The 25,023-nt window shown below is 31.7% G+C and overlaps 1 protein-coding gene across 2 annotated transcripts in view; it reads right to left on the bottom strand.

Annotated features, from left to right (window-relative positions):
- The window catches only part of LOC143071173 (uncharacterized), a 167,025-nt gene that overhangs the window by 51,728 nt on the left and 90,274 nt on the right, over window positions 1-25,023 (bottom strand). The window contains exon 1 of one of the 2 annotated variants that reach the window (XM_076245353.1): window positions 17,254-17,381. The exons of the other annotated variant lie outside the window; for it this stretch is intronic. The gene's annotated coding sequence lies outside the window, so the exon portion shown is untranslated. Of the gene's footprint in view, window positions 1-17,253; window positions 17,382-25,023 lie in introns of those variants that run through there. 2 annotated transcript variants of the gene reach the window in all.

Genomic DNA, 25,023 nt, shown 5'->3' with positions numbered 1-25,023 from the left:
GATCATGATCATTATTGGTTGATTGATCATGATCATGATTGATTGATTGATTGATTGATTGATTGATTGATTGATTGATTGGTTGGTTGGTTGGTTGGTTGGTTGGTTGGTTGGCAGGCAAACACACATAAAACTCTTCAAGTAGTGCCCCAAATCACATATGTACATGACCTTGACTTTGACCTTGTGACCTTTGTCAAGGTCATTTCTTCACAATGTCATTGCAAAAGACCCTATGGGTCAAGGTCATTTTGTTTAAGAGTTTTGTCTAATAATGGCTTTATATTAACCATCAATGGGGATTATGTCCCTTACACAATGGTAAAACCAATATAGTCATAATGTAACAAAGTTGCCCCTTGAAGTCCTTAACATTTTTCACTGCTTAAATTTTCTGTATCTATAACCATTTAAGAATTATAGGGAAATCAAAGACATATGACAATCTCAAATATGACCTTGACCTTTGACCTTGACCTAATTTTCATTTTTTTGGACCAAGGACCTCAAATCAAAAGATCCTAGGTCTCTAGCACTTATGGTTTACAAGATAGAAATGCATATCACTTATAACAAATGCATAAGGGGAAATAACTCTCATATGGAGCGTTCATATCGCTTCGGTCAAAATAGGACAAATCATGCGAAGGATATAACGAGTAATTTTGTAAAATAAATTTGTCATAATATTTTACGGTTGCGAAGGAGTTGCGCTAACAAGGAAAACAGTGTTTGGGAAGATAACTCCTACAAAGAAAAGTATTCGTTTACGCAGGGTAAATTTCAAAAGCGCATAAACTGTTCGATATCATATACCAAATATCTAAGCGACACATTGCGAAACAAATGTTTATCGCAAGAACAAAATTAGGCGGAAGAAAAAAAAAAAAAAAAAAATAATCAGAACAAATACAATAGGCTTTCCACAATAAAGTGGAAAGACCTAATAAAGAAGGGCAACAAATGAACAAAAGACAAACACGGCAACAGATAAAACCCAAAACAACAAACACAAGACAGATAGCACTGAAAACTAAAAATTAGTGAGAAACATGGATCCCGAAAAAATGGGGCTACGTAAGAAGGTGAACAGAACTTGCTTCTTGCTAGACACTCGCCGTGAAAAGAATTTGATGTAGACTAGCTTTTGCTTTTGAAATTTCCTACATGAGGCGTTTGCATTTATGTATTTACAGCCCTGTAAAAAAATAGAGGTAAATGTTCCTGAGACAATATACCTTAAGTTAAATCAGGGACTTTCATACTAACGGGACTAGTCTCTGTTGATTTAAACTGATTGTTAAGCCGCCTGTTAAAACTACCACCCAACAATAAAGTTAGTTTCGTATCTCTGATATACGATGCTAGTAGCTATTTGCGTATTTCACAGTATATTGTTAATATATAAATATAATTAGTTGTTAATACAAAATCTTTTTAATAGTCATTTACGATGACAAAAAATATAAGATTTTGAAAGAATGATGAATTATTAAACTTAGACGTATCGTTTTAGTATAGAAAGTCCCTGGTTAAATGAAACCAATTTTTTGACATTTCAAGTAAATTTATATTCATACATTGTATTATATAAAGATTTGGCCAATTTTTCAAGAAAACAAATATGAAAAAAAGACGAATTTTGAGAGAAACCTGGTGCCATCTCATACTTAAGAATAGTGTGGCGTAATCAATTACATCTAAGATTTGATGGTCAGTTCTTATTCAGTTTAATGATTTTTCATCTTCTTTAATGTGACGCTTTATACGATACATTAGTTGCACAGTTGAACTGCAATAGCATTTACAAGTTTATCCAAATAATTTAAGACCATTAATCAATGCCTTACATAAATTAAGAACATGTTTATAGCTCAATCGTGTGAGAAACTTTATGCATTGGTCAGATATATTAGAGTAGTAGTTTGAAGTAACATGTTGTTTTATAGAGCTGATATTTAGTAACGTTTTGTATTGGAAGTTATAATTGTGAACCTTCAAATATTTTATAGATATACATGTACTTTTATAAGATTAAACATGTGAACATTAAGGAGACTTAGTTCAATTCTAACAGTTACTTTATTGTGGCATATATACAATAGCTATTTCCCTATATTAACGGGCAAGATGGAGTTATCGTTCCCGGATTCATATTCCCGAAATAATGACTTGTAGTACAAAACACAAACACACACACAAGAAAGCCCCGTTATATCTGGTGGAGGATTCGGATTGAATGTCATACAATTTAAGAAATAGATAAGTAACTGAAATGCCTGGAGACGAGCATAAATCCGCGGAAGCTAGTGGTGGAAAATCGGAGACAAAGGAACCCCAATTGGATGAACTTCTTATTACCCTCAATAAAATGACTCATGTGATGGAAATAAATACAAAACGTGGCAACAGTGCGTCAAACATCGCTATGGATACTTTTTCAGGACACCCTTCCGAAGATGCAAAACAATGACTGGAAAAATTTGAGGCCTGGATTGTTTTTAATGGCTGGTTACAAAAGATTAAAAGACAAGTTTTTAGCTGAAAAGTGACAACCTAAGCCCTCCGTATATATCAAAGTTGACATTATTCTGGAAAATCCTTTTGAGACAATCTTTATATATTTAGAGTCTTAGAATTCCTCGAATGTTATGGACATTGAAAGAATAGGGGGTCTCACCGTCATTTAAGCGGTCTCATGTAGGTTTTGCTATATATTTTGAATATCCAACTGGCACCTTGGGACCTCCATAAACATAGAAGACATGAAGTATACCAAAATTCCTTTTAGTCGTACTTGTATCATTCTATCTATGAACTAAATGTCTGTTTAATATTAAACGGATTTAGAGATCAGAGGGCTCTTATTATTGCCCTGTGCCCTTTGTCCTGAAGTGTTGACACTTTTTAGCTGAAAAGTGACAATCTAAGCCCTCCGTATATATAAAAGATGACATTATTCTGGGAAATCCTTTCGAAACAATCTTTATATATACAGAGTCTATGAATTCCTCGAATGTTATGAACATTGAAAGAATAGGGGGTCTCATCGTCATTTAAGCGGTCTCAGGTAGGTTTCCGATATATATTTTGAATATCCAACTGGCACTTTGGGCCCTCCGTTAACAAAGAAGACAAAGGGTCCACATGAACCTTAATACTTTATTTGTTATTATGATTTTCAACTAAATTTGAATATCGAACTGACTGCTAGCAGCCGGTTGGATATTGAATATCGAATATCGAATAACGAACCAGCTGCTAACTTCACATCCATCAAATATTGGTTGTTTCACTATTTTTTGTGAAAATTTACTTTTGGTAATATATATATAAGGAATGTAATATACTTTTACAGACGGTAAGATTGAACAAAATGTTACATACATTTAAAAATCGTCCAATTCACTCAATTTATATGTTCACATGATAATAAAGTGTGATGTCAAATATAAGCTGATACATCACTCTTTCATCTGATATCAATTGTTTGATGATATCTTCATTCTGGAATTTTATATAAGCGTTCCAGTGTTTGAAAATAAAAAAGAAAAAAATCCCGAAAGTCCCACTTTAACGCGAATTTACAACAAAACAACTGCTCTACGACAGGGCTTAAATGAAAGTATAATATTTACTCTGTCTTCATGTTGATTTTCAGCCGTGAGGTATATCGGTCCATTAAACTTTTAGGTTAAACGACTTTTCCCGATTTGTTACTCCATTAACTTGGAGAAAAGTTACATTAACTGAGCTGAACTTCACTTGGATATAACAAATGGTTTCCGTAAATGAATATTTGGCATTTTAAAAAATACATTTTTTTCTCTTATAAAATGGGGGGGGGGGGGGGGAAACATTACCGTTGGTTTCAGTAAATATCAGTATTTTTTTGTAACGTCAATTAAACCACGCACTTACCTTAAAGACATTAATTATATAGATTTTTAAAAAAATATTGTACTTTATTGGCGCTGTTTTATCTCCAACACATTAATGAATTTGAAAACAAATTTCAAATGAATTAAATGAGCGACATACAAACAGTTCTTAGTTATCTTTCAGTGAATGTAATTTTAATTTGATGTTTTAAAGTTAGTATAAAGTTAGTTAGTTAAATGAAGCTTCAATTAGATAATGTTTAACTGCTATTTTGAAGGTTTTGTAAATAATGTTAAAACTACAATAAAGTATAGCTGGCATCAATTATTTCGATTCTGATTAGGACAATTACGGTAATTTCTATGTTCGCTGTGTATAGGTGCACAGTATTTGTGTAGGCTCTTCCATCAACCTTCCTGTCGATTTTTATCCAACTAGTTCAAACCAGTTTAATTTCGCAAAGTTGTATTTCTAAAATTCAAAATTGAAACAGAAATTAACAAATTAAATTACTAAAACACAATTTGTGTCACAATATAACAGAAAAGTTATATTACAACAGTCTTTTCCTTTGAGGTCAATTTCTGACACGCATATTTTCAAGTCAGTTGTCAATGGCGGTGGACGCACAAGGATAATCGGGTAGGTCTTTATTTACTAAATTAATCGTAAATATTCCGCCGGTTAATATTGTAGCATTGGTAAATATGTTCATATCTGATAGAGGATTCCTTGATAAAGTTTTGCTGACATTCGAGACTTGGCAGGAGGGGCCCTTTGACAGATCCATTTATACTTACGGTGGCTACACCTTGTAAAGTTGATCAAAGGGCACGCCTTTGTGCATCTGCCGATTTCAAATGCTGTATTACACGATGATTAAAATTAATACTGGGTAACAATCTTGTTGCATTTGTAAAATGGATTGGAAACCTTGGTGGTATATTGGTAATTACGCCTATTTTTTTTTAGGAGAATGGGGTTCGATTCCCTGCTAGGGTCAATCTATTTTATCAGAAATATAAACAATTTTGTCATTTCAATACAACAGTAATAATAACCTATACTTTATTTTATATTTTATCGTCGGAACATATGTTTCAATGAAATTATTATATACAATGACATGCCTTTTTAACAGGAGAGATGAAACGTATTTTTCAGAGGGAGGGGTTTTGAAGTTAGAACACCCAACATGAACGTTGCGGTATCTAGGTCAAATATGTCAATTACGAATTGTAACACATTGTTGTCATTGTAGAAGTGTAAGTAACAAAATGTGTATCATTTTAGTGTTTGAAAGTGCTTTAATTTAAGGAAATACATTAAATGCATACCAATTTGACGAAATTTATTTTTCTGCCGTAGTCAATATACGCATGTGCAAACTAATTTTATTGGATAATAAAGTATGGTTTCTTTACAAAACTAAAGAAGCACGTCATATTAGAATTAATTCTAACATTCAGTCCTCTACAGATTTTTAAATTGATCATAATTAATGTACCGTATCAAATATGGTTGAATGAGATTCAAAACAAAATTTAAAAGCTTTCTCTGAACTAACTTTATCACAACAAGGTTCAATTACATTTTCTAGAGGGGGCTAGTAAGCATTATTTCATTCCACCCTGTTTTTAATCCGGGTAACTGTTTTTCGCTAGAGAATATTGGTTGTGAATAGTGTGAAAGCGTTGATTTTGATATCATTGTTTTCTTTATATAAGACCCGTTTTCTTGTTTACATAAATTATTAGATTAAAGGTAAAATAGTTTTCAAGGAACTAGTTTGATTAATAGATATTGACATCGGCGCGGGACGTTTGCACTTTTTCATAGGACATTAGCGCTTTTTTTTAACACTTGCGCTTCAAATCATAGGACATTTTCGCTTTTAACAAAAGGACATTAGCGCTTTTAACATCAGACATTTCGCTTTTGCAATATTTGGTTTTTATGACTATCCTCCTCTTTAATCCGGGTATGGACCGGCATGTGTGACCTGGCAAAGTTAAATTAATATTGTTTCTTTATGGTTAAAAGTTTGAAAAAAAATCATTTAAAAGAACATTTCATAGAGCATTCATGTCATAGCACATTGATATCTGTTTAAAAGTCTTCATACACTGAGCGACAAGTAAAAATTCGAAAGACATTAAAACCAATTCAGTCACCACAGGTCAGTTTTCGCTTGACATCTGAAGCCCAAGGAGTGAACAAATTTAGCTCTTGTTATCTGTTCTGACTGATATTTCGCCCACATTTCAAATATATCTTCAAGTTTCTTTTCTAAAATCTTGACAAGGGTGCCTGTTCATCAATATAACGAATCTAATGTAATTCACAGACTGTTGTTCAATGATACTATTCAAAAAGAAAAGAAAAAAATAGCAGGATTAGTCGAGTAGAACTGTCCATTATAGTGGGCAGGGAAGGGTTCTGGACCATTTGTCGTACTAATGACAAATATTAGTTAAATTATTTACGTAATAATTTCTTCTCATTAAAATTACAGGTAGACAACTATAGGTGCAAAAGCGCAAATGTCCGGTCAATTTAGTACAGGTGAATCAAAATTTAAAGCGCAAATGTCCATAGTATTTGAAGCACAAATGTACTATCGTTTTACAGGTAAAACATCGCAAACGTCATGTGCCCTCAATAAAGAAGATTTTATATCGAACTGTACCAAAACACAAATGCACAGAAAAACTTCGGCAATCCAGTAAATATGAATATAACAATTAGTGACATTTTAAAAGCATACGATTTGATTAGAAAAAAATATCAAAATTTTAAAATTTGTAAATAAAGTATTATATTGTGTTATCATGTGTTAAAAGTGAGTATACTAAATAAAACACTTCATCAAGTGTAATAATTATTTGTTCAAAATCACTAGTGTAATCATTCCTGAGCTTGTGCAATATAAAGTTCTACTCGGGACAATATTCCCCAATATTCATGCAATAACCCTACATTTTTACTCAAAGCGTTTGAAGGACGTCATGTTAGAATTGCCATTTAAGTGATTCTGTACTTGTAGTCTGATCAAGGTACACGGCGATCTGGACCTGGCTACAAGTGCAGAACAAATATCCCTCCCCTTATTATCATAAATCTCAGATTTTTTAATGTATATCACAGGATCCTGTCCTCAAGCACATCGGGGATTTTACCACGGGCTGGCCCTTTATAACAAAGATTTTACCCTGAGCGATAGCGAGGGGTAAAATATCGGCATAAAGGGACAACCCATGGTAAAATCACGATATATTCAAGCCCCCATGAATTATTCCGATTCTAGTAGGACAAATACGGCACTTGTTTCGGATCGAAGCGCTCTAGATAGGTGAATGCATTATTTGCCGTTCCCATAAATAAACGCACAATTAGATTGACGTAAGAGATCGGAGCAAACTGAATAAGTGATATGCTTAAACTATTTACAATAACATATTTAGATAGGTTTGGATGAATCTAAATAATAATTGTACTTAAACATTGTCAACAAACAAACAAAGTTTGGGCCGGACACCCTACCCTACTACATTACAGAAAAATTAATGGAAAAATGTTCTATATCAAATCATTCTCCACAATAGGCGCAAAGGAACGCTGGGTAGCTGTGGTCTACTTGTGAAAAAAACTCAGTGTAATCTACGGCTTAGTTTATTGTATTTTAAGAAGGTTTAAAGATAAAGTCGGACAGTCTTCTACCCATAAAGTCCTCCTTACAGAAAAGTTAATAAAAGATGTTCTACGGCAGTATTTGTGTCTACACTAGGTGCAAATGGAATCTTTGTAGCTGAGGTATACTGGAGAAGAAATCCAGGGTGTTCTTCGGCTTAGTTTTTTTTTAAGTGCAAAGTTTGGGCCGGACACCCTACCCAACTACCTTACAAAAAAATTAATGGAAAAATGTTCTATGTCAAATCATTGTCCACAATAGGCGCAAAGGAACTCTGGGTAGCTGTGATCTACTTTTGAAAAAAAGGCAGTGTGTTATACGGCTTAGTTTCTTGTTTTTTGAAGTAGGTTCAAAGATTGAGTCGGACAGTCTTCTTACCTTACAGTCTTAATACAAAAAAGTTAATAAAAAGTGTTCTACGGCAGTATTTGTGTCTGCACTAGTTGCAAATGGAAGCCTGGTAGGTGAGGTATACTGGAGAAGAAATCCAGGATGTTCTTTGGCTTAGTTTTTTTTTTAAAGAAAGTGCAATGTTGGGGCCTGACACCGTACCCCTTTACCTTATAAAAAAAAAAAAAAAGATCTATGGCAAATCATTGTCCACAAACAGGCGCAAAAAGAAGCCGGGTAGCTGTGATCTACTTGAGAAAAAACACAGTGTGTCCTACGGCCTAGTTTCCCGTTTTTTAAGTAGGTTCAAAGATTAAGTCGAACAGTCTTCTTACATTACAGTCTTCCTTACAGAAAAGTTAATAAAAAATGTTCTACGGCAGTATTTGTGTCTGCACTAGGTGCAAATGGAAGTTTTGTAGCTGAGGTATACTGGAGAAGAAATCCAGGGTGTTCTTCGGCTTAGTTTTTTTTTTAAGTGCAAAGTTTGGGCCGGACACCCTACCCAACTACCTTACAAAAAAATTAATGGAAAAATGTTCTATGTCAAAACATTGTCCACAATAGGCGCAAAGGAACGCTGGGTAGCTGTGGTCTACTTTTGAAAAAAACACAGTGTGTTCTACGGCTTATTTTCTTGTTTTTGAAGTAGGTTCAAAGATTGAGTCGGACAGTCTTCTTACCTTACACTCTTAATACAGAAAAGTTAATAAAAAATGTTCTACGCCAGTATTTGTGTCTGCACTAGTTGCAAATGGAAGCCTGGTAGGTGAGGTATACTGGAGAAGAAATCCAGGATGTTCTTCGGCTTAGTTTTTTTTTAAAGAAAGTGCAAAGTTGGGGCCGGACACCCTACCCCACTACATTACAGAAAAATTAATGGAAACATGTTCTATATCAAATCATTCTCCACAATAGGCGCAAAGGAACGCTGGGTAGCTGTGGTCTACTTGTGAAAAAACTCAGTGTAATCTACAGCTTAGTTTATTGTATTTTAAGAAGGTTTAAAGATAAAGTCGGGCAGTCTTCTACCCATAAAGTCCTCCTTACAGAAAAGTTAATAAAAAATGTTCTACGGCAGTATTTGTGTCTGCACTAGGTGCAAATGGAAGCTTGGTAGCTGAGGTATACTGCAGAAGAAATCCAGGATATTCTTCGGCTTAGTTTTTTTTAACGAAAGTGCAAAGTTGGGGCCGAACACCCTTACCCACTACCATTCAGAAAAATTAACACGGGTATAAAAATTTACCATATTAAAATAATCTCCAAAAAATGACAAAAGTGTGTCAGAAATCATATCTGATATTCTTCCTCAGTCATAATGACCTTCCATCATAACGTACGAACTGAAAAAAGAAATAACACGACGGGTGCCGTACTCGGTGAAGGAAATGCTTACTCTTCCTGAGCATCTGATTTAACTCCCGGTTTTTAGTGGAGTTCGTGTTGTTTCTTATTTATTAGTTGTAACTGTTGATGTAAATGTCTTTTGGTTTTATGAGTCTTTGTTTACTCCTTGGTTTTTTTTATTGTTATTGTCTTCCAGTCGTAACGTGGAAAACGTAAAAAGGTCAAAAATCAGTTGACGTAAAATTAGATTTTTTTCTTTTTGATAATTTCTTATGTGCAATGCAAATAGCTCTCGACAAGAGCACACATTAACAGTACTGCTACAACACCGGGAACAGCTTCACGACTACCGGCATTAAGAAGGGACATTTACTTTCACATAAATAACACACACATTTTAGATATGACACCTGTGGGTCAACATAAAGGATTTGTTACTGAAAAAATTGATGTGAAATGATTAAATTGTGTGTGACCAATTTTCATTGTAATAGTTTCTAAGAATGGAATTGCACATAATGTTTAGTAATACAGCACCAAACTTGCTATATAGACTCCTACTTTACTTAATTTTATTCTATGATCTATTACTATTTAAGAAAACACTTGAAGCTTTAATCCACACACTATGTCAATGAATTTAAGCTCAAATTGAACAGGTAGTAACATATTCAATATACATTGACAACTGCATCGTGACTTGTGCTAAACAAACCAACATGCCTTTATTGCATATAACAGCTCACTGGTTCCAGAAAAATTGGGTAGTACAAAATAGGTACTTCTGATCTAAGTAACAAGGCTGATATATCCTCTTATCATCCAATTAATTTTTTTATCATTCAAAGCAAACTTTTAAAAATGGTTCAACAGCTATCCCAAGTTCTTAAGCTTTTATTTGATATAAAAATTACTCAAATACTTTTTGACAACGTAACATCAATGGGAAGGAACTATATGGTTCAACATTGTTCGCCCTTGTGAAATTGAGATTTTAGCATTTAATAAATGTTGCATGGTTTTATCATCTTGGGGATAGTCAATCTATGTACTCAGGCTGCTACGTCATGGTATCAATCTTGTGTTTAACGGAGCGCAAACGCACTGTTTTATATATTTTATATGATTTTTTAAGATAATAGTCCACATAAAGACAGTAAATGTACTCATTATTCATGGCATCTTTAATCACAATTTATCTGCAGAAGTGTAATAAAACGTCATGTACATTAGTTATAGTTTTTTGCTCTCTTTATACATCATACTCCATATATACATACGACAAATATTGTGTACACACATAACAAATCAATATACAGTAAAACCTGTATAAACCGACCGGCCACGGGACTATAAAAAACGGCCGATTTGGACAGTGAGTCGGTTTATTCAGGTTTCCGTTGTGACCGGAAGTAAATGACTTGTGACGTCCGATATATTGCATGTAAAAGGTCTGTCAGATTATATATTACAAAACAATGTATAGAGCGATAAATTAAAATACAAAACGCAATAACGTACTAACTTCGTTGGATCGTTTTTTTAAATCTTCATGTTGATTGGTTGCAAAATATTTAGAAACTGGTTGTTTCTAGAATTAAAAAAAAAAAAAGAATTTAACCACGTTTTAACATGTCCTCGTATGTCAAATAGACCTATGTAGCATAAGTCACCGACTTGTCAATTTCACTTTCACTTTGTTATTCATTTGCATCATAATACTCCTCTTGTTTTGTTTGTAACACGAGAGTTTCGTTTTACTTCCATGATCGTTGATTTCAAACTTTGGTATGGCCGGTTTGAAAGCCAGAATATTATCAAAGGAAATGTCATCACTATTTGTCGTACAGTGCACACTGCACATTTATTGTCGTCATCCGGTTGTTTTTCGTTATCAGGGTCATTCGTTTAGATGTTCATAACAGGGAATCCAGAATTTCGAAAACACGATGTAAATTTCTAACTCAATGATTTGAAAACAAATATTCAAGTTACAACGTAAGTTCAAACTGAGATATATTCGGCGTGTCTATTACAAGTACTTTAATTAAGTATGGCTCCACCTAAGAATCATGCAGAGGGTGATACAGTGATAGTTAGATACTTTTTAATATTAGAAAATGATTTTTTTTATATTAGAAAATCATTTACTAATATGTGACCCGTCATGACATTTGCATGCTTATGGAGGTAGAACGTAATTGTTAGAAAAATTATAAACATGATAAATATCGAGATTCAATGAAATACGTATTTGTGAAGAAGAGATAAACACTTTCCTTGACTTCATTTTGCGGACGCCGAACTATACACCATCTATAAGTTTTGAAGAAGTTTTACTTTATTGTTTGAAGTGAAAAATATTTGAATCTACATTTTAAATTGATACAAAAAAATTAAATTTCTGCCCTATAGATTTCCTTTCATAAATGAAGTCTGAATATATCCATAATTAATGCACCGTATCAAATGCATTTAAGATAACACCTACTTATAAACTGTTACGCGTCGCATACTATGTATAAAGACATGCATAATAAATCTAAATTGAAAAAAGGAATTCGTAATGCTTACTTTGACAGATGTTAAACTAACTTCATTTCAACAAGTTTAAATTACATGTTCTAAAATAGAGCTTGCATTGTAGTAAATTTAAGTCTTTAAAATTTTATTCAAATACGCTATTGAACATCATTAAAAGCCAATAAATACAATAATTTTGTGTTTTATAAATAAGGGCATTCAATTAATAAAAGTCGTTATAGAACAGTCCCATTTTCATACCGGTATTCGAAATGACTCGTTTCATTGCTATAACAACACATATATCATAATAACATGACAGAGAGTTTTGTTTCGGAATATTCTAGATAAATATACAAAAATCAAATTTTAGACAATGTACCCTCCTAAGCCTGGAAATGGCTAGTCACATATAGTTAACGGCGTTTTTCTCACAATGACGTTCTACCTCCATAAGCCTTGATATGTCGTGGCTAGTCACATATTAGAAAATCATTTTTTTATATTAAAAAATCATTTTTTAATATTAAAAAAAATATTTTTTAATATTAAAAAATCATTTTCTAATATTAAAAATTGATTTTCTATTATTAAAAAATGATTTTCTAATATTAAAAAAGAAAAACACTATTTATTAATAATAAAAAATGATTTTCTAATATTAGGAAATGATTTTTTAATCTTAGGAAATGATTTTCTAATATTAAAAAAACATTTTCTAATATTAAAAAGTATCTTATTTTTTAATATTAGAAAATGTATTTTTAATATAAGAAAAGTTTTTCTAATATTAGAAACTGATATTTTAATATTAGAAAATGATTTTTTAACATTAAAAAATAGCTCTTTTTGTCCACTTTGGCTTGCCATATTGTATGATCATGTTTAAAATAATTGTAGGAATAAAAATCATAGGAATCAACTGTCATATTTATAAACGCCTTAATACTCAACAAGCATGTTGCGTCAAAAGTTGAAACTGTTAAATTTTGTTTTACGTAAGTAGAGAGTCAGCAGTTATGAATAGATTTGATAAAAAGTAAATCTATTTTTCTATATTTATCTGATCCAAGTTTTCAAAAATAAATTTGACTCTTTAAAGTGTTGTTGTAATATGTCATGGATGTATTAGTATTTTAAGGTCTGCTAATTTTAAGTTTGCATTTATTGACAATCCTGTGTACATGTGTACCAGGATACAGTGATTTTTACCATTTCATGAGACTTTATCCAAAGTTACAAGCACATTGATTCACCTTATACATATATGAAATAGAGTTACAAATGCTATATATATAATGGTCAAAGTTTCATATCAATGAAATCGAACTTTTTCAGCCTAGTTGTAATATAATGTACTTTTACATAATGTGTGTATAGAAATCAAAAGGATTAGTGCAGTTGAAAAAAAAGGCTTTAAAAAATGTGAACAAGAGAACAAAAGTGGCACAATCTTCTAACAGTTATCTATTTGTTATGTCAACTAAGTCGTTTGATATAAGAATATCTTTTAAAAAATATTTTCTATTCGTTAATTACCATCAGTACAATGTATCACTTTCTTAATAATTTAAATTACTGCTCTAGTAACTTTAAATGACATTGGATGATTGGTGGAAGGTACTTTAAAACAGATTGTAAGAAATATTCCATGTATTAATAAGATTTTTTAAATTCAGTTAAACAAACAAAATTTAATATAGAATATGGAGTTTAGTATGACTTTCATTATCACTGAACTAGTATATATATATATGTGTTCATACCTTTTCCATGTGTTTCCCAAAACATTTTTTTGTATATATATTGGCTTAATTAAGATGAGGAAAAAAAGTGAAATACAAATGCAATTCCAAGATTCCTAATAGTGAGTCTGGCAACCGTAATTATAAAGAGTAATATAGTGATCAGTGATGTCCACTTTGATATATAACAAACAATAAACAGCTGCGCCATGAGCGCATGATACGCCCGATGTCTTGTGTTAAAGTCTTATGCAATAATCATCAATAGTTTCTGAGAAAGTTTAAGCAATAACCATTTACTGTTTTTGAGACACGGCGGGACATGTGAACCCCCCCCCCCCCCCCCAGAAACCCTGTTTTTTTTTTTACAAATATCACTAAAATAAAATTTAGAATCAAACCAAAAAGTATACAGATCTTTAGATTAATATAGCAAAGAAGTGTATACAGTTTCAAGCAATAATCATCAATTGTTTTTGAGATACGGCGCGACATGTAAAAAAAACCTCCCATTTTTTACAAAATACTCAATAACTAAAATAAAATTTTGAGTCATCACCATAAAGTATACAGATCTTTAGATCAATATAACAAAGAAGTGTGTAAAGTTTTAAGCAATAATCATAAATCGTTTTTGAGATACGGTGACATGAAAAAAAACCTCCCCCTTTTTTACAAAATATTCAATAACTCAGAAATGAAATTTTGAATCATCACCAAAAAGTATACAGATATTAAGATTAATATAACTAAGAAGTGTGTAAAGTTTTAAGCAATAATCAAGAATGGTTTTTGAGATACGGTGCGATATGTGAAAAAAAAACACATCCCTGTTTTAGTTACAAAGTGCCGTGACTCAAAAAGTTTAAATCGTATTTTCACAAAAAAGTATACAGATCATTTGACCATCATAAAAAACAACTATATTAAGTTTCATGAAATTTAGATAAGTCGTTCTCAAGTTACGGTGCGACATGTTTACGCCGAACAGACAGACGGACAGACGGACAGACAGACAGACAGACGGACACCGAACATTTGTATACCATAATACGTCCTGTCAAACTTTTGACGGGCGTATAAAATACAGTAAAAACAATGTATGTATTTCACTTGTTCTCAACTCTGCCATATTAAGAAAAAATAGGTTCACAATGCAAAGGCAACATGACATAGAAATCAAGATATTAAAGATTTCTGAAAGTTTAATGCAATCCAAATCCTGGTCGTTGTAGAGTTGCATATTTCATAATTGAAGATATGCATTCAGGGGCAAATCCGGCCATTTTAAAAAGGGGGGTCCTAACTAAGGTCAAAGGGGGAGTTCTAACTACATGTCCCCATTCAAATGCATTGATCGTCCAAAAAAAAGGGGGATTCTAACTCTCGGATCTCGCCCCCATGATCCGCGCCTGACATTAGTACATGTACATTGTGTATTGTATCCATAAATCTCCAATTTTCAACTATGTTGCAAGATCATAAAATTTATATCAATTTCATTTTACGGGTAACATAACAAAAGTTTAATTGGAATTCATAGACGTTTTTTCACGACAAAATCAACGTTAAATTTATAATTCCCATTAACGATAAGATACAGCACCAATTAAATGTTACTTGCAGATGTCGCTAAAAGTAACATTATACACTAATGCTAGACTTTTCTTTATATAATGGACTGTTTTTTCCTTGCTGTATATTAACCCTCTTTCTGATAATAATTAATAGGACGCAAAAATAATTACCTTAATAATAAACAACATCAGGCGATCATTGCAGAGACGACTTTGTTGAGCTTGACTCTCAGACTTTACTAGTATATAATTTATGCCAAATGTTTTAATTAATCTTTATTTCCTATGTTTTGAGTTTTCTTTGTTTAAAAAACATATCATTTGACACCACTCTACTATTGTCTTTGATACAGCATCTACATAACTGTTACCGTCGGTGTGATATTGAACACAAGTACTTCGATTAATTAAGCATAACAATCATACTTATATATATACAAAGAATATTGTTAATCTTACAACCTAAACACAAGATGGATTATATTCAATAGAGATAAAAAAGTGTATCAAATTTAAAAAAAAACTCCCATACATGTGCTTGTAAATCTTTTATCAGAAACATTTTGAATTAAAAGCAAACAAATATTTGTGCACATCCAAATATAATTAAACATAAATGTTTAGAAAGACGACCAATTTTAATATGCTTGCAGTAAAAACTGATAATTTTGTAAGCTGAAATTATATAATGCACTTTGGGTGATTTATGATATAAGCAGTAGTATGTCCATTTGAATTGTAAAATGAATTGAAAAACAATGTCGGGGGGGGGGGGAAATCACTTTTGGGGAAGGGGGGGGGGGGAATGTCCTTACCTAATTGTCTCTTAAACTAAATTTAAAAGTAATGATCTTTGAAGTCGTTTACCAAAAACATAACGGTTGTACAAAAGTAACAAAAGTGAAGCAAAAAAGTTTAGTTTTTTAATCAAGTGACAATCAATTGATACAAACGTAAACCTTTGTATTTAAATCCACGATGTTAATGGAATACATTGTCTCTTGAATTATCGATTTTTCATTGGTCCAAACGGGAGGGCGATATTCAAAAAAATCATCTCCCACTGAGCTATGGGATAGAGTAAATTGTTCACATAAATAAAGGCAACAGTAGTATACCGCTGTTCAAAACTCGTAAATCGATAGACAAAAAACAAAATCGGGATAATAAACTAAAACTGAGGGAAACGCATTAAATATAAGAGGAGAACAACGATACAACATGCAACACACACACAGAAACCGATTAAGCATTAGACAAAATCCGATGAGAATAACAAATATAACATCAAAACCAAATACATGAATTTGGGATAGAAAAGTACCATGACACGTCTTATAGTAATGTGAATTCACACTCAAATATAAGAGAAAATAAACGACACAACGGAAACACAACGTCAAAATGTAACACACACAGAAACGAACTATAATATAACAATGGCCATATTCCTGACTTGGTACAGGACATTTTTAAAGAACAAAATGGTGGGTTGAACCTGGTTTTGTGGCATGTCAAACCTCGCGCTTAAATGGCAATGTTAAATATAACATTAAAAAATATATAAAAGCTCTCCAGTTTTTGTTTAAAACATCAATTTTAATTTAACCATGGAAACACAGGACCGGTTTTAAAACTGGTCCACATCGAGGTGCAAAGGGTCAAAGTTAAAACTGTTTGATTTCATCAAAATAATATTTATTACGGTTTTGATATGCTGACTGTTAAAATTTGTAAATGGGTCCACATTAAGGTCTAAAGGTTCAAAGTTAAATTCAGTTTCATTTAAAAACAAAATCTTGAGGTTCCTAATATGTGACCCGCCATGACATTTGCAGGCTTATGGAGGTAGAACGTCATTGTTAAAAAATTATAAACATGATAAATATCGAGATTCAATGAAATACGTATTTGTGAAGAAGAGATAAACACTTTCCTTGGCTTCTTTTTTTGCGGACGCCGAACTGTACATCATATATAAGTTTGAAGAAGTTTTACTTTATCGTTTGAGGTGAAAAATATTTGAATCTACATTTTAAATTGATACAAAAAGAATTTCCAAATCAAAATAATTAAAATGAGAAGATAAATATACCTTACAGATTCCTTTACCGTCGATGTTGAAATGTTTAATGTTATAAACAATTTTAGCGTCTTTGACCTCAAATTTCTGCTCTATAGATTTTCTTTCAAAAATGAAGTCTGACATATATCCAAAATTAATGCACCGTATCAAATGCATATAAGAGAACACCTACTTATAAACTATTACGCGTCGCAAACTATGTATAATAATGCATAATAAATCTAAATTAAAAAAAGGAATTCTTAAAGCTTATTTTGACAAATTTTAAACTAACTTCATTTTAACAAGTTTAAACAAGTGAAACTGTGAGCTACTGCTCACTGATGATACCCCCGCCGCAAGTGGATAATTTTAATAGTGTAAAAATATGCAAGTGTTTGGTCAACAGGAAGTTGTTGAGTAATGAATTTGAAAACGTATCACACGGTATAGCTGACTTGTATAAATCCTGAAACCAAATTTCAGAAATCCTTGTATTGTAGTTCCTGAGAAAAATGTGACGGACATTTTCAACTTGGTTATCATGTGTAAAATAGTACAAGTGTTCGGTAGACAGGAAGTTGTTGAGTGATGAAACTGAAAACGCATCACACGGTATAGCATACTTATATAAACCTTGAAACAAAATTTCAGAAATCCTTGTATTGTAGTTCCTGAGAAAAATGTGACGGAAATTTTCAACTTGGTTATCATGTGTAAAATAATACAAGTGTTCGGTAAACAGGAAGTTGTCGAGTGATGAATCTGAAAACGCATCACACGGTATAGCTGACTTGTATAAATCCTGAATCCAAATTTCAGAAATCCTTGTATTGTAGTTCCTGAGACAAATGTGACGGATATTTTCAACTTGGTTATCATGTGTAAAATAGTACAAGTGTTCGGTAAACAGGAAGTTGTTGAGTGATGAATCTGAAAACGCATCACACGGTATAGCATACTTATATAAACCTTGAAACAAAATTTCAGAAATCCTTGTATTGTAGTTATTGAGAAAAATGTGACGGAAATTTTCAACTTGGTTATCATGTGTTAAATAATACAAGTGTTCGGTAAACAGGAAGTTGTCGAGTGATGAATCTGAAAACGCATCACACGGTATAGCTGACTTGTATAAATCCTGAAACAAAATTTCAGAAATCCTTGTATTGTAGTTCCTGAGAAAAATGTGACGGAAATTTTAAACTTGGTTATCATGTGTAAATAGTACAAGTGTTCGGTAAACAGGAAGTTGTTGAGTGATGAATCTGAAAACGCATCACACGGTATAGCATACTTATATAAACCTTGAAACAAAAATTCAGAAATCCTTGTATTGTAGTTCCTGAGAAAAATGTGACGAACATTTTCAACTTGGTTATCATGTGTAAAATAATATTAGTGTTCGGTAAACAGGAAGTTGTCGAGTGATGAATCTGAAAAAGCAAACGGTGTAACAGACTTATATAAACCCTGAAACCTAATTTCAGAAATCCTTATATTGTAGTTCCTGAGAAAAATGCGACGGAAAATATTCATGGGACGGACGGACTGACGGACTGACGGAAGGACAGACAGAGGTAAAACAGTATACCCCCCTTTTTTCAAAGCGGGGGTATAATTACATGTTCTAAAATAGAGCTACAATCAAACAAAATATGCTCTGCTCTAAAGTTTTTCTTTCATAAATGAAGTTTGAAATATATCCATAATAAATTCACCGTATTAAATTAATATATGAGAAACACCTTCTTATAAACTGTTACGCGTCGCATACTATGTATAGAGACATGCATAATAAATCTAAATTAAAGAAAGGAATTCTTAAAGTGTACTTTGACAAATTTTAAACTAACTTCATTTCAACAAGTTTAAATTACATGTTCTAAAATAGAGCTAAGAATTGTTTGCATTGGAGTAAATTTAAGTCTTTGAAATTTTATTCAAATACGCTATTGAACATCACTAAAAGCCAATAAATACAATAATTTTGTGTTTTATAAATTAGTGCCTTCAATAAATAAAAGTCGTCATAGAACAGTCTGATTTTCATACCGGTATTCGAAATGACTCGTTTCATTGCTATTACAACAAATATGTCATAATAACATGACAGAGAGTTTGTTTCGGACTATTCTAGATAAATATACAAAAATCATATTTTAGACAATGTACCCTCCTAAGCCTGGAAATGGCTAGTCATAATAGTTAACGGCGTTTTTCTCACATTGACGTTCTACCTCCATAAGCCTGGATATGTCGTGGCTGGTCACATATGGTGAATCGAACCATGTCTTGTATTATTTTTGTTTACTTCTTTTCAAATTAATCCATATAAAAGAGATATTTGCTACGAGATATTAAATTAAAAAAACATATTGTGATTGGTGCAATCATTAACGGTTCAATCATTAACTTAATTGAAATAGTAAAATTATAATTCTCTTTTTACACCCAGTTATTATTTTAATGCTGTCCAAATAAGCCTAGAAACATCGCTGACTAATCATTCACTTAAAAACGATAAAATATTTATCTTGCCTTCAACATGAAATCAAAGAAACCTGGAAAGGTCCGGTTGCTAAAGGTCGTTATCTATGTGTTAATATGTGTATGTTTTTGTCAGGTTATGTGACTTGCAAAAGACTTCGAAAGTCATTTCGATATTTATTAGATGACGTCTTGACTAAATTACACAAGAAATGCTAATACTTATTATCGAGTCCATGTATTATTAATTGTTTATTTCAGACGTATTGAAATTTTGATACACGTTTGAGTATGTTTTAAATTGAGATTTTTTTCAAATAAGTGAAGATAAATTTGACATTTAATGCCAATTTAACGTCAAAAGGGTCAAATTAAATTTAGTTTTAACTTGAATGAATTGGGGGGATTCTTTGATATGCTAAATCTAACCATATTTTTCGTTTTTGTAGTTTGGACATGGTTTCCCATTTGTAGATAGATGTTTTGTGTTCTGTGAAATTGTTCCTTTTAAAATTGTTCGCGATGATGACTGCTGTACCCATATTTTGACTATTTTATTTATTATGTTTTTTAAGTTCACGCATCAATGTAAAACTAACGGAGTTTGATGAGACTGTCATCAAAGTGAGAGGGTTAGCTCTTTAAAACCAGGTTTTATCCACCGTTTTCTACATTTGAAAATGCCTGTATCAAGTCAGGAATATGACAGTTCTTGTCCATTCGTTTTTGATGTGTTTTGTCATTTGATTTTGCTATGTGATTATGGACTTTCCAATTGTATTTTCCTCTGAGTTCAGTATTTTTGTGATTTTACTTTTTTCCACGTTGACGTCTAAGGATTTACTTCTTAGCGATTGTTTGATATGCTGAATCTAACCGTGTATTTGGATTTTAATTGGGGGCACCTTTAAGGTCCAAAGGGTCAAAATTAAACTGCTCAATTTCAACAAAAATTGAATTATTGGGATTGTTTGATATGCTGAATCTAACCGTATATTTTGTAAATTAGAGCTTTCAAATTGGTCGACATCAAGGTCAAAAGGGTAACAAATTAAACTTGTATTCAAACCAAAAAATAGTTCTTTGGGCTCTTTGATATGCTGAATTTTAACATATCTTGTTTTATTTTGGTGTATTTTTCAAGTTGGTATTTTATCGTTGTCCTACATTAAATATATGTATTATATTGAATATAGTGTTTCAACCATGCGTGTAATAGCCGTATATATTCGTTTTGTCCATTATGTTAAAAAAAACTTGCCATAAATAATGAGTCCATTATACTTCAAATAAAATCTGCACAACAATACATCGGTACGTATATTATAGTGTATGCAAATTAAAGGAAACAATCATTAAAAATATAGTGATTACCATTTACGGAGAATGTCTTACGGAATGCAAAAAAAAACAAAAAAAAACAGTAGAACAAACAGGAGTGCCTGAATAATGATTTTTCGGTGCTCAGTGATACGGATCAATAGACGACGTTGTCAACACGTAATGGCGGCCATTATTGACGTTGGATTTGGCATTCCACGCTGAAAAGTTGCATTTATGACATTCTTGGATGCTTAAAATTTATGCTACACAACATAATAGGTAAAGATTTATTCCAGATATTTCAGTTATTTATTTTCAAATAAGCCGGATCCAAAGAAATGATTTAAGCGGCAAAAACAATTTAAGTGTAAAATTATATCAAACGTGAAAATTGAAATCCAATTTTTCATCATTTCCTTTTCATATACTAGTATCAGAGACATATATATTATATGTCTCTGCTAGTATTGAATCAACTATTTACTGGTGAATTACATTCGGATTTCGGTCTAAGGTATCCGCCTTTGTCTCCAGAAATATTGTACCTGCAAACATTGTCAACATCCGTTTTCAAACTGATCAAACTGTTCCTCACAATCTCTCTGGAAAATATTCAAGCTATCACTTCTTGCTCAGATAATAGAACATTATAAACCTCTTACTGCAAATACGGACCAAAATGAATCAAATTTGAAAGGACGTATGATCACGTTCAACAATGCCGATTGTAATTCTCTAAAAAGGGGGGTAATTTTCTCAAAAATATAGGCTACTGACCAAGGCTACACGAATTTTGCTGAACGTCTCGGGTTTAACTCAAAAGTCCATGTACTGAATCATTGGAATGTAAGACATATTCACTTTAACTGTTAGCTATTTTATACCTGGTAAAATATTTCATTTGGAAAAAAATTATTGTGTCACTAATTTCATATACACCAACTTTTAATATTCATAAAAATCAAATTGTTCATGAACATAAAATACAAAGGGTAAGTGATCACAGTCACTTGTTTTACTATCCATACTCCTCTTTGGGTACACATTTGGTATGGACCCATTTCTCACAGCCAGTGCACTGAATTGCGTCAATGACACAATCATCAGTACATTCAGTACGTTTTATACACGGATATTTCATTTCCTCTGACATTTTGGAAAAATAAGCACCAAAATTGTAGTTTACTTTTTATATGCAAATGTTACTAAAATAATACCTAACCGTTGTCTTAATATTTCTTTGATGAACAAAATTTGAGAAAATTGAAATTTTTGTACTATGTATTAAAACAACACCAAGCTTTAGTTTAAACGGAGATATTTGGAGAAAATTGTACAGTAATAACAGCATTTAATTATATCATAAGAAAACAATAAAATTACCAAGATTTTGGAAACATGCTATTTTAGTTAAAAACTTTGATGAATCATAATTCATTACATGTCATTATTAATAACTATATTTATTAACAACAATCAGTTTTTATATGAATGTAAAATAAAGGAAATTATTTGGTAAGCTTAAATACACCAATGAAGTTATGATAAATGTATAACTGTTTATAATTTCATTTTGTTTTAATAGAATCTATTCTTTCAGTACATTTGATACTTTTCTATTCTTCCAGATTTTTTAATACTTTGATTTTCTTAAATTGTCTACCTTTAGAATGTCCGCCATATTGTGTCAAACAAGGATTTTGCATACAAGAAATTAAAATCGAATTTTTGAAATGAAATTGCATTTTTATTGAATAAAAACGAGTAATATCTCTAATTAGTATTCTTTCATATTGTCAAAAGTTGTAAACCACTATAAAAAGTATCATAAAACCATAAAAAATCTTTTTCTCGGGATATATCATCTTGTGTTGGGGATATTACGTTCTTCTCGTATTTCTCGTGAAATCATGGTACCGCGAAAAAGATCCCAAGCAATTTTGTATATCAAAAAAATGTAGATCCGTGCAACCGTTCATGTCAATTACGAACTGACCAAATATTTTTTATATAACGATCAGTTCACGGATATTGACATTGTCAGAGAGTACACATCAAAAGAAAAATGCACAAATCACCGACAAATATGTTAACACGTTTAATACGTAATAACATTAAGTGAGATCGATTGTGCCTCAATACGAATCTCTCGCTAATGGATATTTTTTAACTAAAAATAATATTCTTTTATTTCAAATTACTGTCTACAATGTTGACGTAAATATGTTAAGTATTTGAGTGGAAATAAAAGAAAGAAATATAATGATTAGTTCAAATGAGTCTTACTACTGTGTAAATATCTCGAAAACAACCCTTTTAATTCGGTAAAAGTAAGATGTTTTAAAACATGTATTTAAAGTCATTTGGTACATTTATCAACTTGGTGAATCAGGTTGTTAGATCACGGAGGCGGGTATCCATTTCGAAGATAAAAAAAAGTGTAACGGAGCGCAAATGTACTGTAGACATATTTTACATTACAAGTTGCAGACATTTTATATGATTTGTTAAATGATAGTTCATTTTGGGACATGATAATCCTATCATTATGCGTGTATTATTGGTAACTATAAATTGTCTTCAGAAGAGTCTTTTTTTAAATCTGCATGAAAATAAAGAGAGGGCAGAAAAGTGAATGTGTTGTTTTTATCAATGATGGTTTAATTTTTAAAAACTTGTAATAACAAAGTATAATATAAAAACTAGTCTCAAAATAAACATTGATATCAGTAGAATTGAGGCAAGGTCGATCAGATAAAATTGTATTTTTATGCAATTTAAAACAAAAAAGAAAGAAGAACATGTATTTTAGTCTCAATGGGTTGACGGTTAAAATAATGTTGACAATGGTGGTATCTCCAAAATATTTTTTTTTATAATCATACGAATGATGTGTTCTAATATTTACTTCTGCTGTAGCTGTAAGTCAATGGGGAACATGTAATGATGATGGTTTATTAATGGTTACAAAAACCGTGTGTTCATTATAAATCGTAAATTGTAGAACGAGTTACATTTTTGTTTCCATTTTATATAATACACGTTAGACGATGTTTAGTTCAAAATTTCAAAACACTTGTTTTACCAAAGGACGGTGGTAATTTTGAGCACTCAAGCCTCCTCCAAAAAAAACCCACTGCGATATAGGTACGTAGTTTGAAGCGTAAAACACTAAACAATTAATCAATATATCAACAATCGGGAATTGGAAATAACAGTTCGAATGACTATTCTGAATACTTTAGACTGTAAAATAATCGCTAGAGAGTTCCTACTCAGTGAAGATGACTTCATTGAAGTTAATTGAATTTGATGATCAGTCTTAATTGTACTTGATTATAAGTTTGAATTGACATATCCATTCAATCGTTAAGAATTTTACACGGTCACTACTTACACTCTTCAGGAAAAAAACGTATAACAAAGCCAACTCTTTGACCAAGGTCTCCATGTATTATGATCTAAATAAGATAACAAAAAATTGAATCATTTGTACGAGTTCTTCATAAACCGATTCGAGATTTTTATTCATATTGTTAAATTTATAACTTCGACTTTTAGAAGAAATTGAGTTACATAAAACTGATTTTTTTTTGTTTTACTAAATAATGGATATATATAAATGTGGTATCAATTTTCTGAATAGGAATGCTGTATACAAAATGAAATTAAGTGTGTTCAAACAATGCTATCATATAAATCACTCCCTAGTATTTAACGTTTTAATTGCATCGAATACACAAATTTCAGCTGTAATTACTGGGAAAAAAACATACCGAATGTATCCATGCGACGTCTACAAAAAGTGATCTTTTAAAAATGAGCACATTAAATATGTTAAATGCATCAACGTTTCTCAAAAATTAATAGTAAGCATGACCTTATGTTAAATTGTTCTAAATATTGGAAAAATAAGAGAAACATCAGTTATTCGAGTTAATTTCAAGGATTTGAATTTAAGTATGGATGCAATTTTTGGAACTGTAC

This window comes from Mytilus galloprovincialis, chromosome 1 (assembly GCF_965363235.1).
Source record: "Mytilus galloprovincialis chromosome 1, xbMytGall1.hap1.1, whole genome shotgun sequence".
Lineage (NCBI taxonomy): Eukaryota > Metazoa > Mollusca > Bivalvia > Mytilida > Mytilidae > Mytilus > Mytilus galloprovincialis.
This window is presented reverse-complemented; position numbering and strand designations above follow the sequence as displayed.